The 18,912-nt window shown below is 37.7% G+C and overlaps 1 pseudogene; it reads left to right on the top strand.

Moving 5' to 3' along the window:
• Positions 1-8,958: 8,958 nt before the first annotated feature.
• Positions 8,959-11,152, top strand: LOC144218412 (IST1 homolog pseudogene; annotated as a pseudogene).
• Positions 11,153-18,912: the final 7,760 nt, after the last annotated feature.

An 18,912-nucleotide genomic window follows, 5' to 3' on the forward strand; every position in this document is an offset into this window, starting at 1 on the left:
TCTGCTTCTAGTTCTTTTAAGTGTACTGTTAGATTTTGTATTTGGGATTTTTGTAGTTTCTTGAGATAGGCCTGGATTGCAATGTATTTTCCTCTTAGGACTGCCTTTGCTGCATCCCAAAGAGTTTGGATTGCTGTATTTTCATTTTTATTTTTTTCATATATTTTTATATTTATTCCTAATTCCCTGGTTGATCCATTTGTTCTTTACTAGGGTGTTCTTTAATCTCCATGTTTTTTGAGGTTTTCCAGACTTTTTTCCTGTGGTTGATTTCAAGTTTCATAGCATTGTGATCTGAAAGTGTGCATGGTATGATCTCAATTCTTTTATATTTGTTGAGGGCTGCTTTACGACCCTGTATGTGATCTATCTTGGAGAATGTACCATGTACATTTGAGAAGAAAGTGAATTCCACAGCTGTGGAATGGAGAGTTCCAAATATGTCTGTCAAGTCCATCTGGTCCAATGTGTCATTCAGGGCCATTGTTTCTTTGTGATTTTCTGTCTCATTGATCTATCCATTGCTGTAAGTGGAGAATTAAAGTCCTCTGCAACGAGCACATTCTTATCAATAAGATTGCTTATGTTTGTGATTAATTGTTTTATATACTTGGGTACTACCGAATTGGTGCATAGACATAATTGTTAGCTCTTCCTGATGGATAGACCCTGTAATTATTATAAAATGCCCTTCTACATCTCTTATCATTTCCTTTACTTTAAAGTCCAGTTTGTCTGATATACATATAACTACTCCAGGTTTCTTTTGTCTTCCAGTAGCATGATAGATAGTTCTCCATCCCTCATTTTCAAGCTGAAGGTGTCCTCAGGTCCAAAATGAGTCTCTTGTAGACAGCAAATAGAAGGGTCTTTTTTTTTTTTTTTCACCCATTCTGAAACCCTGTATCTTTTGATTGGAGCATTTAGTCCATTTACATTCAGTGTTATTATTGAAAAATATGGGTTTAGAGTCATTGTGTTCTCTGTAGGATTCATGCTTGTAGTGAGTGATGTCTCTGGTACTTTGTGTTTCTTGCAACATTTCCCTCATAGAGTCCCTGTTAGGATCTCTTGTAGGGCTAGTTTAATGGTGATGAATTCCTTCAGATTTTGTTTACTCTCTCCTATTCTGAATGTCATGCTTGCTAGATAAAGGATTCTTGGCTGCATATTTTTCCTGTTCATCATATTGAAGATTTTCTGCCATTCCTTTCTGGCCTGTCAAGTTTCAGTAGATAGGTCTGCTACTACCCTGATATGTCTCTCTTTTTATGTTAAGTTCCTTTTATCCCTAGCTGTTTTCAGGATTCTCTCTTTATCCTTATATTTTGCCAGTTTCACTATGATATGTCATGCAGAAGATCGATTCAAGTTATGTTTGAGGGGAGTTCTCTGTGCCTCTTGGATTTTAATGTCTCTTTCCTTCCCTGGGTTGGGGAAGTTTTCAGCTATGATATGTTTATTAACCCCTTTAGCCCATTTCTCTCTCTCTCCTTTTGAAATTCCTATGATATGAATATTGTTCTGTTTGATTGCATCATTCAGTTCTCGAATTCTCCTTTCATGCTCCTGGATCAATTTATCTCTCTTTTTTTCATGTTCCTCTTTTTTCATAATTTTATCTCCTAATTCACCTATTCTCCTCTCTGCCTCTTCAGTCCATGCTGTTGCCACCTCCATTTTATTTTCCACCTCATTTATAGCATTTTAAAATTCATCTTAACTATTTTTAAGATCCTGGATCTTTACAGCAATGGAGTCTCTTCTGTCTTCTATGCTTTTTTCAAGACCAGGGATTAATTTTATGACTATTGTTCTTAATCTTGTTCAGTTATGTTGCTTACATCTGTTTTGATCAATTCTTTAGCTGTCACTTCTTTCAGGAATTTCTTTTGAACAGAATTTTTCCATTTTGTCATTTTGGCTAGCTTTCTGTCTCTTGTAAGTTTTAAAAGCTTGTTATGTGCTCTGCACCTGCGAGTACTACTATATTAAAGCAGGCTCATACACTGTCCAAGGCATGACCATTCAGAAGGTGTTTTTTGAAGTGTGTCACTTGCTCTCTGTTATTGTGACTCTTGTTGCTTTATTTCCCTACTTGTAGTGATGTTTTGGACTCTCCACCATGTGTGCTTTGGTTTGTTCCTTTAAGTAGACATGGAAAGGAAGACAGACAAACAAACATGGAAATAAAACATGCAAATGTACAAAAAAGTCAAGCAAACAAGCAAACAGACAAAAACAAAACAAAACAAAACAAAAAACCCAATAGAGTCTAAAAGCATAAAACCAGAAACCCTAGCTACAAATAAAGAGCAGAGTGGAGACAGTGCTGATGGAAGAGCATATACAAAGAGAGGAATGACAGAGACATGGAGAAGGAGAAAATGAACATGGACCAGGCAGAGAGACTAAAAGGCTTAATCTGGAGAGAGAGAAAGGAGAATATGGAAGATAAGGAGAAAGAAATGAAAATAATGTTACCCAGAGAAACTATATGGTCTGATTATTCCAGAAAGAGGGAAAGGAAAGTAATGGAGACGTAGAACATGCATCAAGAGGATGGGTTAAATATGTCTGTTTAAGCAAACCAATAACCAGAGTAACCATCCTAGAAGAGTGAAGAGATAAGAAAGAAAAAATGGAGAATATACCTGAATAACAAGAATTGACCTAGAGTTAATCCAGGCAATGCAGCAGTGCTGGTCTGGAGGAGGGACCCATCTGTTTCTGAAGCATCTACCCAGATCCTGCAGATAAGCAGCTACCCAGTGTGGATGGGCATGGTTTGGTGTTAAGTAGTCCCGCCTCCACTGTGGGCCCAGTGGATCAATCCTTGAGGCCCTGCCTTGGTTGTAGTGGGGATAAAAATGGCGAAACCCCACTCCCTTTTCTATGGACCAGGTGTCCCAAATCACTCCTTTGGGTCTGCCTTCATCATGCCATGGGTGCAGATGAAGTGGGCTGTCTCCTATGCCCCATGCCCAGATGCATTCCAAGCTCCCACTCTGTGCATGTTCATGATACTGCCTGAAATGTAATCCCATGAGCCACAGCACTTGAAGACAGGGGACAGCTTCCTCCTGAGGCTGACTGTGCCTCTGAGGTACCACCAAACCTGTAGAGGACTCCCCTCATCCTCAGGCATGGGAACAGGCCATGATTGGCCCCAGTCCAAAGAAAACCCCATAGTTAGAGATGGGATCTCTCTCTAAAAGCCCTGCAGTTAGAGATAAGATGATAGAACCCCTCCCTGACCTTGTCCAAGGTTTTTCTCTTGTCCAGATATAGTCTTACATTTCCCCAGCTGCTCTTTCTCTTCCCTTTGTCTCTCCACAGAAGGGGATCCCTCCCGTCCATGCCTCCATGTCCCGGACTGTTTTTGTCTCCCCTAGTTTGCAATCATGCTCCTATGAGGCTGTCTTCCTCGTACACTCTGTCTCCTTTCATCCCAGACTCTTGGGGTTCAGAGTCCTTTGGCTTCAGCCCTTCTTTGTTTGAGAGATGTGGACAGGAAGTACAGAGTCTGTATTTCTCCACCATGCTGAAGAAGATGATCATCAGTTTGAATTCTTGATCATGCATATTACTTTTCTCTGTTTTAATTAGGCCTCTTGCTGTGATTTTGTCCTGTTCTTTCATTTGGGACATTTTCCCCTGTCTCATCATTTTGCATAACTAACTCTCTATGTCTGTTTCTTTGTGTTAGGAAAATCAGCTATATCTCTTGCTCTTGAAAGTAGTGAGTGGGGTGCACACTTTTAACAAGTTTGCATCGGTCCTCCTTCACCGGACACATTCTGCTGCTGCTGAGAATGAGCTGGCAAGGCTGCTCTGCAAAGTGTTCATGGAGTGGAGGTGTGCTGCTCACAAGCTGTGTGTGTCAGTCACATGGTCAGTGAAGAGACTATGACCAGCTAGGGCTACTCTACTGTTTGCGTGGGCAAGGGGTGCAGATTTCACAAAGTGCATGTGTAGTCTGATGGAGGCCAGGAGATGCAATATTGGTAAGATTTGTGCTTGTCTTCTGGAAGAGAGGACCTGTAGAGCTGGGACTGAGGTATGCGTAGCTGGAGTGGGCAGGGCATGGTGTAAGCAAGTTAGGTAGTGAATACTTGAGCCAAGCTTGTTCTCACAGGTGGTCATCTGACTTTACTTGGTGAGGTGTAGGGAAATGGCACCTGCCAGCACCTTTGTTCGTGGAGAAGTCTCTCAGTGAACTCTGAGATTAGGAACTAATTACCCCTTCTATATGCCTCAGGAGTTTTTCAAACTGCTGCCGCTAAGCTATATCTTTCTGGGCTGTTTGTTTTACTGTGTCTTTAAGGACAGGACTCAGATTCTTATTGCTCTTAAGGCTCTTCCAGAGCTGAGCCTGCTGATTTTTAAAGCTCTAAGCTTTAAGTCTCATTGGTTGTTAAGAACTCACAAAATTCAAAATTCAGTACCTCTGATTTTTACAGCTAAATGCGGTGGGGATTCATCTTCCTTATGCAGGTTCCCTGACGTGAGAGTTTGTTTTTCACCCTTGTCTATGTCTGCAGCTCTCTTTATCCAGTAGCCAGACCTGTGGAGTTTAGCTCCCAGCCATATCTCTCCCCTTTCTATCCTCTTCAATGTGACCTCTTATCTATATTTAATTGTGGAGTTTATTCTACAAGACTTTGGTCCATTTTCTGGGTTATTTGCACTGATGTGAGTGTTATCTAGTTGTATCTTTGGGATAAAGTTAGTTTAATTTCCTCTTACTCTACCATCTTCCCAAAAGCAAGCCTGCTTGCTAACTGCTCTTTATAGTAGTGGCAGATCCCTCCCCCACCCCTTTTTGACTCTGAAGAAATGAACATTAAACTGGAAAGAGTAGAACAGACATGATGATGGGATATTTAAAGCTCAAACAAGGTCATATGTGGGAAAGAACTTAGGTGCCATAAATTAGCATATTTCTTTAGAATTGTAAAATTTACATAGTGGGATTCTCAAAGTTCTTACAGATATAACATCAGAATCACAGTTTTGGGTGGGTCCTAATGAACAACAGTTATTTTTAAAAGGGAAATTGGAAAAGATAAGATTTTGGAAAGTCTGAAAAATCTGATAACATACTCCAAGAATGATCACACTATACCATTTCCCACTTATAAATGGACAAGTTTTAGTTATATAGTCATTCTCAATTCTTAGATCAATTTAAGCACAACTGAACATTCCTGAGGTAAGTAAGTGTTGTAGGATCAGGCTAAGGAAGATCCTAGGAAGCTCTTTAAAAGAAAAAAAAAGAGTGAGAATTGGAGATGTGAACTGGAACCTAAATTAAATAAGTAATTTAATAAGAATTTTTATATAAAAAGAAGCTATGGAGGAGTTATATTTTTTCTTCCTAAAACTACTTCAGAAAATAGATTTAAACTCTGAATGAAGTTGACAGGAGGATGACTTACTGCTCACCACTGGAATATGTAAATATGTTTTTAAAAAAACCCTCTAATTTATATAAGATTCTAGCCCAAGTTTTACATCTTCCAGGAACATGTTTTCTTTTATTTCCATAGGCCACATTTATGTGATCTTTCTCTGAACTTTTATTGTCCTCAGAATTAATAGCATGCAATAATTAATTACGTTTCCCTTGTGTCAACTATGTACAAAGACCAGGTTAGATACTACAGGAGATATATATGAAAGTTAATCGGGTTATCATCTTCTTGAGTTCATCAGGAGAAGGCTTTATTGCTTTGAAAGTTTAATTAGAGTTTATGAAGTAGAGAAAATTTTTCCAGTTAGAATTTATGGATTCCAAGTAGAAGGCCAGGAAGTAAGCCATGGCTATGCTATCTTACTCTGATGGTAAGAGGCAGGAAAAGATGAAGCTGTAGGGAAAGATGTGATTGTGAATAAGCCACAGAATGGGAAAACATTTACCAGTTATATATCTTATAAGAAATGTATATCTAAATATACAGAAATATCTTATGTCAGTTATAAAAAGACAAATAATGCAATTTTAAAAATAGTCAAAGGATATGAATAGGTTTTTATCCAGGGAAGATATAAAAATGTCCAAAAGGTCCATGGAAAAATGCTCACCAACATTAGTCATCAGGGAAATGTAAATCCAAATGACAATAGAATACCATTTCACATTCATCACGATGGCTATAACAAAAGAGTCAGATAATAATAAACATTGTTAAGTACCTCAAACACTGCTGGTGGGAATGTAAATTGGCACAGTCACTTGGAAAACTATTTGACAGTGCTTCAAAAAGTTAAATATAGAGTTACCATTTGATCCAACAATTACCCTTCTAGGTATATATCTAAGAGAAATGAAAACGTATGTTCAGATAAGCATTTGCATATGAATTATTCATAGCAGCGTTATAACTGATAGCCAAACAATGGAAATAACACAAATATTCATCAACTGATGAATAAATAAACAAACTGTGGTAAACCCATTCAATAGAATGTTATTCAGGCACAAAAAGGAATGAAGTACTGATATATGCTGCATATATGGGTGAACCTTAAAATCCTGATCCTGCGTAACAGAACCCAGCCACAAAGGCCACATGTTATGTGACTCGATGTATATAAAGTGTCCAAAATACATAAATATATACTTGTTGTTTAGGGCTAGTTGGGGGAGGGAGAGTATGAACACATGGGGTTGATAACTAAAGAGTACAGGGTTTCTTTCATGGTAATGGCAATGTCTTAAAATTGTGGTGATTGTTATGCAACTGTGACTATACTAAAAAGCATTGAGTTGTACACTTTAGGGAGATAAATTATGTGGAAGTCAATTAGATCTCAATTATGTGATTATAAAAAAATCCAAAACTTTATAAACGAGTCTGAATTGTAATTATCAATATGAATTGGTGGTGTAGTTTATCTTTAAAATCATTTCCAACCTCTGTACACTGTAAATGCCTAAAGGTAATGACTAACGCAATAGCAAAGTTTAGTGCCCAGATGATGATCTCTTCCACTTATATTAAAAAGCACTTGTGTTTTTCTGAAAAATGGCTGATTCCAGTTATAAGACAACAGGAAGTATACAAAGTGAGCCTGAAACATCCTCTAGTTATTGGAAAAGAAAGTAACTATCAAAGACTTCTGGATCATATCAAAAGAATCAGGAGACAACCTGAATGAGCTCCCACTAGTCAAAGATGAAATAACTTGACATCAGTTAAAACAAAAAGTATATGGAGTGAACCACATCAAGTATGTTTAATTTCATGACATTAAAAACAAATCATTGATGACTTTTGGTGATCTTTGTTTACTTTCAAAAGAGAAAGAAGCAAGCATTTGTCCTCAATTCTTATATAATTGTCCTCAGCAACCAAATAATTAATGAAGGGAAATTTCTCTTTGTGGAGGTATTCTAGCTAATAAATGAAGAAGATATAACAAATATCACTATTTTGTACCCCCCCATGAATTAATAGGTCTGAGTAATAAGCATCAATAGTTGATATAGAAAAAGAAAGACAATGTGTAAATTCTGATAAAAGCATGAAAGACTATCCATGAAGGAAGTGTTCTCAGAAAAGAAAAAAATTAACCTAAATCTGATCAAGCATCCAGATTTACCTACCAATTTATAAGAAATACAGGTAACAAAGGAACTCAGTAAATGACAACACAGGAGTACAATTAGCATAATAGACTTTAGAAATCTCTACGGGATAAATGCCGTAGTATCTTCAACAACATAAACAAATAGAAGAAACAGAAACAGAAGGAGAAGAATGTAAAAGACACATCAGTCATCTCAATGTATGGAGCTTATTTACATGTTTATTTAAATGAATTACCTATTTATAGGATTTATAAGATGCAAAATCAAGGTTATGTAAACAAATAACCTTTCTGGCTGTCTGATGATATTAAGTAACTATTATTAATTTTCTATTATTATTATTAGATTTTGCGATATGATAAAGTATGAATATGATATGAAATATCATAATTTATTATGATTATATCTTTTATGTTTTCTAAAAGGAATTATTGTTACTTAGGTGTGGTTATATTTTTATGCTTTCTAATAGGAATCTCATAATTTAGAGATACAGGCTGATGATATATCTCTATGATATGAAATGATCTGCCATGTAGGATTTACTTTAAAATAATTGAGGCAACAGTGGATAAGAATACAGTGAAAATGGTTTTTCATGTGTTGATAGTTTAGACCCCATGATAAGCAAGATATAATTTGAGGAAAAGGAAATAAAGGAACAATCTTTGGCAGCTCTCAATCTTACCTTACAGAACCATATTTCTACTCTGCTGGGCAACAGGTTTAAGTTCAACTCAGCTCAATGGATTTAAGCTCAACTCAGCCTAACCAAAGACGTATAAAAGCTAATGAATTGGTAATTCAAAGTCAGAATATGTAAAAAGTTAAACTGTTTATGTTTATTTGTTTGAAATATTAAATTCATTAATTTCCCATAGGTGGCAAGGATTTTGCCTATAGGTAACAGCAGGGAGTGGGTGTTTCAGCATCAGTGAAATTCTATTTTAAAAATTAACTGGAAAGGGAAGGACTGACTTCATTAAAAACCAAAGAAAAGAGAATGGAGAGCACAGATTTAATGAAATGTGGAAGAGCAGAAAAAGAAAAAAGAAGTCTCCATTTTCTACTGTAGAAGAATGTAAGCAAGGAAATAGGCCAAAGTTTTCATGGATATGAAAAAAGCCTGTATATTTAGAAAATGAGTAAGCTTTCTTAATATTTAAGTAGCCATTTTCATAAGAGAATAATTTATAAAGATTGATGTTAGTTTATTTCCCTGAGTCCAGGAGACATAATTGGTTTTTAGTATTCTGATATTTGAAAATACTGAATTATGTTTAAGTAACTAAATGCTAATACTTATGTTTCTGTTTATGAAAAAAGTATTTGACGTTTTGAAAAGTCTGCATTAGGAGTGCCAAGTCCATCTCAGCCGTTTTCGCACCTGGATTCAGCCAGGAGGAACAAAACAGCATGCTGGGCTCTGGATTTAAAGCTGAGCGTTTACGAGTCAATTTGAGATTAGTCATAAACCGTCTTAAACTATTGGAGAAAAAAAAAAAAACGGAACTGGCCCAGAAAGCAAGGAAAGAGATTGCTGACTATCTGGCTGCTGGGAAAGATGAACGAGCTCGGATCCGTGTGGAGCACATCATCCAAGAAGACCACCTTGTGGAGGCCATGGAGATCCTGGAGCTCTATTGTGACCTGCTGCTTGCTCGGTTTGGCCTCATCCAGTCTATGAAGGAACTAGATTCTGGTCTGGCTGAATCTGTGTCTACACTGATATGGGCTGCTCCTCAACTCCAATCAGAAGTGGCTGAATTGAAAATAGTTGTTGATCAGCTCTGTGCCAAGTATAGCAAGGAATATGGCAAGTTATGTAGGACCAACCAAATTGGAACTGTGAATGACAGGGTAATGCACAAACTGAGTGTGGAAGCCCCACCCAAAATCCTGGTGGAGAGATATCTGATTGAAATTGCCAAGAACTACAATGTGCCCTATGAGCCTGACTCTGTGGTCATGGCAGAAGCTCCTCCTGGGGTAGAGACCGATCTTATTGATGTTGGATTCACAGATGATGTGAAGAAAGGGGGTCCTGGAAGAGGAGGAGGAGGAGGGGGTGGTTTTGCAGCACCAGTTGGTGGACCTGACGGAACAGTGCCAGTGCCTATGCCTATGCCTATGCCCATGCCCTCTCCAAGTACTCCTTTTTCCTACCCACTTCCAAAGGGACCATCGGATTTCAATGGATTACCAATGGGGACTTACCAGGCTTTTCCCAATATTCATCCACCTCAGATACTAGCAACTCCCCCATCGTATGAATCTGTTGATGACATTAATGCTGATAAGAATGTCTCTTCTGCACAGATTGTTGGTCCTGGGCCCAAGCCGGAAGGAAGCCCCTGCAAAGCCCCCTTCCAAACCTGTGGACACCTATGACAACTTTGTACTACCAGAGTTGCCATCTGTGCCAGACACACTACCAACTGCATCTGTTGGTGCCAACACCTCAGCATCTGAGGACATTGACTTTGATGATCTTTCCCGGAGATCTGAAGAGTTAAAAAGAAAACATAGATCTCATAAATCAGGCAACTTCCAGGCTGTGGGATTTGAGACTGCACTGTTTCTCCTTGTAACAAAGAATCTCCATGAAAATTTGTTTCATCTCTTAACCATCACTGAGCACACTTTTCCTCTGGGCTCTCTTCCTGCTCTAAATTCTGCTGCTTTCCAGTTCTCTGTTGCTCTTAAGAGACTAACAGTTAGAGAAAATGAGGCCAGAACAGCCTAGGCAGCCTTGCTTGTTCGTCTCCTTTGAGTGTGATCCCAGGTTCTCCCATCACCTGTCCTTCTGTCCCTCCGCAGGGAAAAGGTGAAAGCATTATAAGGAGAGCTGCCAAAGATGGCTGGATATGAAGGACAATACTTCATGAAGTCTCTCAGTCCTGTGCTGAAGTTCTAGACTTAGAAACAAACCCCTCTGTACAGAGGGATTTGTGGTGAGCAAGAATCAAGGCAAAGGTGTGATATGAATGGGAAGAGAGACTGACTCTGGAAGCCTCTGTAACAGTTCTTGGAATCTGGGTCCTCTCATTGGCATACACACTACTCCTTGCTGCAGGACACTGCTCTACCTGGATCCAGTTGCAAAGTTTATTTGGAAAGTTGAAGGCTTCTCTTAGTTCTGCTGGATTCTCAGGGAGCCCTCCGTGGCCTTTTGCTGTGAGTGCTGTGTTCCCCTTTTACCAGAGGGCAGCACTGCATAAATTCCTGTTTTTCCCCATAGCATGTTCTGTTGGATTCCATTTAGTGGCAAACGAAGAACAGGTCACATGTTGGGCAGAAGTCACCATTCAAGGCTAAGGTGGGCTTCCAGTTGCCTTAACAGAAGTACTCAAGTCTCTTGGGTAGTGAGCTGGAATGCCTACAGGAGAAGAGGGGTTCTTGTTTTCATTTGAAAACTTTGATTAAGAGAACCATTAAAGGCTGATTTCAGATAATTTTTTTGGTGCCCATAAAAAATGTGGCTGTGGTTGTTCACTACTTTCTTAGATGGATAAGACTATTACTGTTGTAACTTAACGTGCTCCTTTTCCCATAGGTAAGGATATCCTTCCCCAGAGGGATGGTTTTGGGATCAGAAGGTAGGACTCTGGCTTATGTGTAGTGTAATGTATATACCTGTTTCAAGCAACTTCAGTGTTTTTGATTGGTTTGTATCTCATAGCCCAGTAGCTGATAATAAAGTTAAAAATTCTGTGGAAAAAAAAAGAAAAGTCTGCATTATTAACAATTTTTTTTATGACATACCATAGAGGATGACTTTCAAATGAACAAAATATATTCAAACTTTTCTGAACATATTTCTTCCTTGTTTAAAACTGTTCCAACTTATGGTCCTACTGTTATGACTCCCATTTCCTAGGATGCTAATGAGTTTGTGCATCTTTTGCCATGTATTTTACCAGAGTCACTTTGGGCTTCTATCTGCTATATTTGTGTGGCAGGCAGAATTCTAAGATGATCCCCAAGATTCCTATACCCTGGAGTTCATGCTTTGTATAATCCTTTTGAAGGTGGGTGGGAATTGTGAATTTGACTGGGCAGTCACTCTCTTTGTTAGGTTACATGATGGGACAAATGTGATGGTCATTATCATGATTACCTTATGTTATGTATATTTCTACCATAGTAGACTGAAGACAGATGTTCCTGCTGGCTTTGAAGAAGCAAGATGCCATACTGTGATATGGCCATATGATATATTGCCAGATAGCCATGTAACATATTGCCACATGGCTATAACTTAAGGGCAGGCTTTAGGAACTAAGAGTGATCACTGGCCAACAAACAGCAAGAAAATATGGACCTACACTACAACTACAAGGAATTGAATTCTGCTTAGAGTGTGAATGAGCTTGGGTGAAGATGCTAAGATTCAGATGAAGACAAAGCCCTGGCTGATATCTTGATTTCTGTCTAGTGAGACCTTGAGCAAGGAACCTCGCTCTGCCATGTCTGGACTTCTAACCTAAAGAACTCTGAAATAATAAATGAGTGTTGTTTTAAACCACTGAGTTTGTGCTAATGTTAAACAGCAATAAAAATGAGTATAGTTGATGTTTCTTTAGAATGAGAGTATGGATGGGGAACATTATGGAGCATAGGTGTGGTTAGTGGGTTACTTGGAGTATAAGAAGAAAAGGGGAAGGTAGTTCTCAGATCCAATTCCCAGATGTTCCCTGGGACAAATTACCTGAGTTTGCTTCTATCTAGATTCCCTTCACTTTATTCCTTTGATTTTTTTTGCTTCAAGAAAACCCATGTGAACCTGACTAGTTCATACTTTAAATAGTTTAATCAGATCCCCCTATTCCAATTAGTCTCCCTGTCATACTGGACCCTGGTTCTCATTAAAGTAGGAATTACATCTGAGGGTTTTGCTTTTAAATAAAAAATGACACTTTTATGTGATTGATATTTACCTACTTGGTATCTTGTGTGTCGAACATTTTGTATGTATCTGTCTTTTTCCACCTTAGCACATATATGCATATCATAATACAAGATTTGGATATCAAAATTTGGATATCATATTACAGGAAAGAAGTAAAAGTCTAGTATTGCTTTTTTTTTTTTTTCTGTTTCAATACTGCAATTACCAGAGACATCTACTAACAGCTTATTACCACTAGAGAACAAAAGAGCTTATTTTCTTTCAGTTTGTTAATTTAACAAACAATTCTTTAGTATTTTCTATGCCATGGTAGGCACAACAGAGGAACATGAATATGAATAGAACATAGTATCTGCCTAGGACAGCAACTAGTAAGAAGGCAACTGTATTGACCCACCCTAAATTCACTACATATCACGTTGAGCTCTGGCATGTCCTCTGCCTTCTCTGGGCTTTTCTTCTATAAAGTGGTGGAATGGTAGATGATTCCAAAGTGTCTATCTTAAATGTGATGATAGTGTTGGGTCAAGTTGGCAGGCAGATGAGCAGGAGACGTAGGCTGGAATCAAGATGCAGCGCTACTAGAGCTTCATGGAGAAGCAGAATTGAAATTATAATATTGAATTTTATTAATATTTGATGAAATATAAGTAAAACAAGATTTTTTGAGTACTTATTACGGTGTCAGAAAAAGAAAACATTGATTATATCCAATGTTAGAGATATGTTGGGGGAAAAATACTACCAAATACAGTGGATAAGAGGATGATTTGACAATGTCTGTCAAAATTTTTACTGTGTCTACTTTTTGAATCAGCAATTCCATTCTAGGAATTCATGCTATGAAAATAACAAGTGCTCAGATACATACAAAGATATTTATTGCAGTGTTGACTATAATAGCTTTCACACTGGAATCAATGTCCATCAGTGGAAAACTGGCTAAATATAGGACACTACTATAGTAGAATATCATAGTTTTAGAAAAAAGAATTTGGTATTGCAATATGTATTGACACAGACAGATGTCTATAAACAATATATTGTTTATTGAAATAAAAACAAGTTAAAAATCTATGATTCAATTTATCTAAAGAAATTATATATGTATACAATATACTGTATAGTATGCAAAACTATGTACTATGTATACATATACAATGTATGATATATATACACATATACAATATACATATTTATATACAATTGGGTAGATTTTATATACAGAAGGGTCTAGAAGGATTCATACTAAATTGTTAATAGTATTCAACTTCAGGAAGTAGAATAGGATTAGAAGGGCAGACTTCCATTTTTGTATATGTAGTTTGAAAAATTTCCAAGAAGTGTATACTATTTTTACTACAAAAATTAGTTATACAATTTTTAATATGCACAAAAATATAAATAGGAAACTGTACTTGGTTATAGGGGGTATTGGGCTTGAGTTTAGATGCTTACATCAGTGAAAATATAGAGCCTAGAGCATGGAATAGGGTACTAGGATGGTATTAGCATAAACCATAAGACTACCATAAACAGCATCATTTATTTTTTTTAAGAAGCATGAAATGTGTTCAGAGGAGTGACTGGACAGGAAAAAGATTCAGCAAACTAATGTTGGGAATGGGAGAAATAAGTCCACATAGGACTATTCCTAAGACTCAAGGGCAGACAGCTGAGGATAAAAGGTTTCCTTGTGGAGTCTGATGTTTTATTGAAGTCTCATCTAAGGATGGTTATTATCACCTATTACTATAGGTACTCTTGATTTCAACTTCTGCCCCAGGAAACAAAGGTGGCTGCAGAGACCAGTGAATCTTGGCTTCTGACAGAAATGATTGCAAATCAAACTTTGTCATGACATTTTTAAAGATGGACGCTGTGGAGTAGGTTTGTAGGAAAGCAAGTGGAAGTTTGTGTGTGGCTAGACTGGAGAGTGAAATGGAACCAATTTATACCTATTCCCAGTTGTTTACATTATTGAAAATATTATTGGACCCAGAGTCAGAAGAACTTGCTGGGGTTATATCCTTGTGCTGTTAATTACAGTTCTATGGTTTTGCAGCACCTGGGTGGCTCAGTTAGAGGAGTGTGTGACACTTAATATCAGGAGTCATGATTTCAAAGCCCCACATTGTGTATAGACACTACTTAAATAAATAAAAATTAAAAACAAAAGATTATCTATGGCCTCAGGTAAAATATGTAATTTCTTTGAGCCTAGAGTCCTCATTAGTAAAATAGAACTTTTAATAGTACCTATTTTATTAAGCCATTATGTAGTAAGTGTGTGGCATTGTGACTGGCATGTTGTAAGTCTCACAAAACAGTGACTAGTATTAATCTCTGAACATCTACCATATAACAAGTACTATGAAAACACTTTTATACTATTTTGCTTAATTCTTCCAAAATATTAAGTTTAATGTGGTATATATTTGACACTTTACAGGTGAGGAGACTGAGGCTAATTAAACTTAAGTAACTTGCATCAATCAAGTGACTGAGTGGAAAGTCAAGTATAGGCTTCTAAGTTATTATAGCATTGTCTTTGTTCCTTCCTTCTTTTATGTGAGAAAGCAGTGTCCCAAGTTACTTTAAATCACAGAGTGTTATCAGTGAGAGGTAAGGAACAGAAGAAGCAATAAAGGTGAATTATTCATTCTTAAAATATGGCAATCTGGTTGAGCTGCTTAATTAAAACATAATCATAATCTCCCTTCAAAGGCGGAAATAAAGACATGGTCTTTCATTAGCACTTATCAACATTTTTTATAGGCTATGAGGAATCTTTGATTTCATTTTAATAGGATTTATTTATACATCTCTAAAAATATGTTTTATACATCTGTCCAGCTTCTTTTAACTAAAGAATATTGTAGAATCTGCAAAATTTTATACTCTTTGTTTTTTCTTGAGAGTGATGGGAAGGGGGAAGCTGTTTCAAATATATTTCTTCACTTTGGTGGAAAATGAGTTTTTGAATTGTGCCAAATACAATAGTTATGATCAAACTATGCTTGCATAGAGGGAATTTTTATTTCCCTTAGAAAAAAGATCTTGAGAAAGGAAAAGGTTCCTATTTCACTCTAACTATAAATCTCTTCCCGCAGAGATTTGTTCTCACTTAAGGTCCTCTTTTAGAAAATGACACCACATTTTATTGGTGGGAACAGTGGGAACCACTCTTGCCTTTTTGAACATCTGTCATTCAAATCTATCCATTAGCTGGGGCAAAACGTGGATACTGAAGAGAATCAAGAACTATGGGAGAATGAAGAAATGAATTTGTCTCACTTGGGAAAGTTATGGAGGAATCACAAGTAGTCTTGGAAATGATGGTACTCTTATCTTTTCTATGGGTAGGGATATTAGAATCTTGGAAAAGATGCCATATTCCTGGGAAGAACAGTTTATTCCCAGACTGTGTTTTCCCTAGAACATAGGCGAAGGTATTCGGGGGAAAAAAAAACTGAACTATAGCAGGATGTTTTGCTGGAGTTTGCCAACAGTCAGGATCACTGCAACACTGCCATAGTTTCTTTGTGCCTCCGAGACAGGTGATTCTCATCATTGCCACAGCAGATGAAATTATGGGTACTTGAGTGGTTATGTTAAGATTACCAGGATAGCAGAATCTATAAATAAGAACCAGATGGAGAGTTTACCATGCCAAGAAGACAACTAATATCTGAAGGACTCAACTTGGCTATTTCAAATACACTATTTTGATTCATTTACTAAACATCTGTTTTGTACTAGTAGTTGAAGCTTCAAAGATGAATAAGACATGGGCCTTTGTCTTAGGAGCACAAAGCCAAGTGAGAAAAAGATATTTATTCGAATAATAACTTTCAATAAGTGTCATAATGGGGTTTGTATAAACATCAAGGTTACATAGATGAGAGAAAAATAAAATATTTTGGAGATGAATTTGAAATTAAGTTGTAGACAAAGCTACAGAGAAATGGTTGTCAAGACTGTGAAGGATCTGCGGTTTTATTCTACTGGCAACCTGACAAGTTAGCCTGCTACAGTTTCAGGGATGCAAGCGGAAAGCACAAAACTCCCGGGTCAGAGACAAAGAACTTTACCCTTCATAGATGTACAAACAACATGAACTTCATGTTAGTATTGGTTCCTATTTTCATCCAAGTCCCACAGGGGTGATGCAGAAGGGCCAGAGAAATGCAGTGCTTGCAATGGGATTGTGCCACAAATGAGGAACTCCAAGATTAGGAAATCTAAATCTTTTATAATGAGGCTGTGAATAGACTCACCCAACATTTGTCTGAGGGAGAGAGATTATCTATATTCTAGTAGACAGTAGACAATCCTGCCCTCTGCTTTAGAAGAAGACACTAGCCCTGTCTTCCAATGCTCTCTGCTATATGGACACTATTACAAAGATAATCTTAAAAAAAAACAAAAAAGCCATCAGTGCCCCTGCTTGTAAGGTGTGCAGAAATAGGAGAGTTCCATGGAGAATTGTCTCCCAACAATATCCACCCCTTGTTTCTACACTATCTTGGATTCTACTGAATTTTCCAATGTGTAAAGACAATTTGATTAATCTGATTAATCCAATAAAATCTATTTCTTGACTGATGTTTCTTCTGCTCCTGAAGTAAAGCCATAGCTTTAGAGAAGATATTAGGAAAAGAAAGAGCAAGGCCATGCACCAACCTGCCAGGACATAGTGGAAGTGAGTCATGCCCATAAGGACATTTGGAGGACTCCAGTGTGGAAGGGAAAACCAGAGAGTAGTGTAGTGTCTGGCTCATTGTTCTGGGTGTATCCATAATATGTGAACAGGGAAGTTTGATGGTTTATCTCACTTGTTTTAGGCTTGAACATCCACTGCACTTCCTTTTGTTTGTTTGGGAGTTTTTCAAATGATAAATGGCCAGAAGCAAGCTTTCTGTCACTTATCAGCCAACATCATCCCTCCTTCTCCAGTGAGATGATACGGCTGCTGTTGCTGTTTCCCTGATTGGTGTTTTGCCAGCCATAGGTAAGGTTATATGGCAGTGTGGTGAGTTCAAGCTAATCACTCGTAGTCCCGAATGTTAGCTACCTAGCAAATGTCATTCCCAAGCAGAAAGTGATGAGCTGTCTAGTAAAAACTCACCAGGTTTTGAATTCTCTCTCATGTTAAATAACTAAAAAAAAAAAAAAAAAAAAAAAGGAGGGCTAACATTCAGTGTCGGCGAAGGTATGGAATTTAGGAAGGACTATTGAGGATTCTCATGTGTTGCTTTCGAGGAGCGCCAACTGGTGGAACCTTTCTAAGGGTATGTTGCTTTCCTAAACCACAGATGAGGTGGTTGAAAACAGCGGCGATTATTCCCTCACAGGTCTGGAGGCTGGAAGACTGATACCAGGTGTCCGCACAGCCATGCTTCCTCTGAAGGCTCAGAGAGAAGTTCCTTCCTGACTTGTCCCGCTCCTCGCAATTGTTGGTGTTCCCTGGGTCGTTGGGTGCACTGCTCTGATCTCTCCTGTCTTCGTGTAAAGGTCTCTCCTTATGTGTCTGTGTCTCTTCTCCTTTTCTTTCTTTCTTTCTTTTAAGTTTATTTATTTTTGAGAGAGAGAGAGAGGGAATCATGGAGGGGCAGAGAGGGAGAGAGAGAATCCAAAGTGGGCTCTGTGCTGACGGCCTGAATGCGGGGCCTGAATTCATGAACCATGAGATCATGACCTGAGCCAAAATNGCTCTTTAAATACTTTGACATTTAAAAAACACTCGTATTTACAAAGCCTTCCTGACTTCTTTGATCCAGCATACTCTCTCTTCCTTTTCTTTTTTTCTGTTTCCCCAATCCTTCAAATATTCATGAGAAACTTCAGAAAGTGGCTTATACCCCTTTGAAATAAAGAGCCACTGTGCCTGTCTTCACATTCCAAGTGGCAAGCAGCCCAAGATTCTCTTTGCAGGCACCACATATCTCTCTGCTTTTGTACATGGTAGCACACATTTGAAATATGGTGAATAAAAAAGGTTGTAGAAATTAAACTGCACTTGTGAAACAAAATGACAATAAAAACAACTCCCCAATCTTTCAAATGTCATGTAGCTCAGCTATAGTTTTCAACTCGGTGTCCACAGCCAGTTCTTCCTTGATTGCAATTCCTCTTGGTTTGGCCAAACAGCATCTTCTGTTGAGATACTAGTTAATTATAATAACATTAACCCACTTTACCCCCAATAAAACACAAAAATGGATGAGAAGAGTTGCTGGGGACAGGCTGTAGTGAAACAAATGGCTCTCTGTCTCTGGTGGGTGGGTCACAAGCTATACATTTTTTTATCTTTTGTCAAGATTCACAACTTTTATGAATTCATATATATATCATTACTATTAACTGCTTTCACATGAAAAGAAAAAGAATTTTCTTCACA

Source organism: Crocuta crocuta, unplaced genomic scaffold, assembly GCF_008692635.1.
Source record: "Crocuta crocuta isolate KB4526 unplaced genomic scaffold, BGI_CrCroc_1.0 scaffold199, whole genome shotgun sequence".
Taxonomy (NCBI): domain Eukaryota; kingdom Metazoa; phylum Chordata; class Mammalia; order Carnivora; family Hyaenidae; genus Crocuta; species Crocuta crocuta.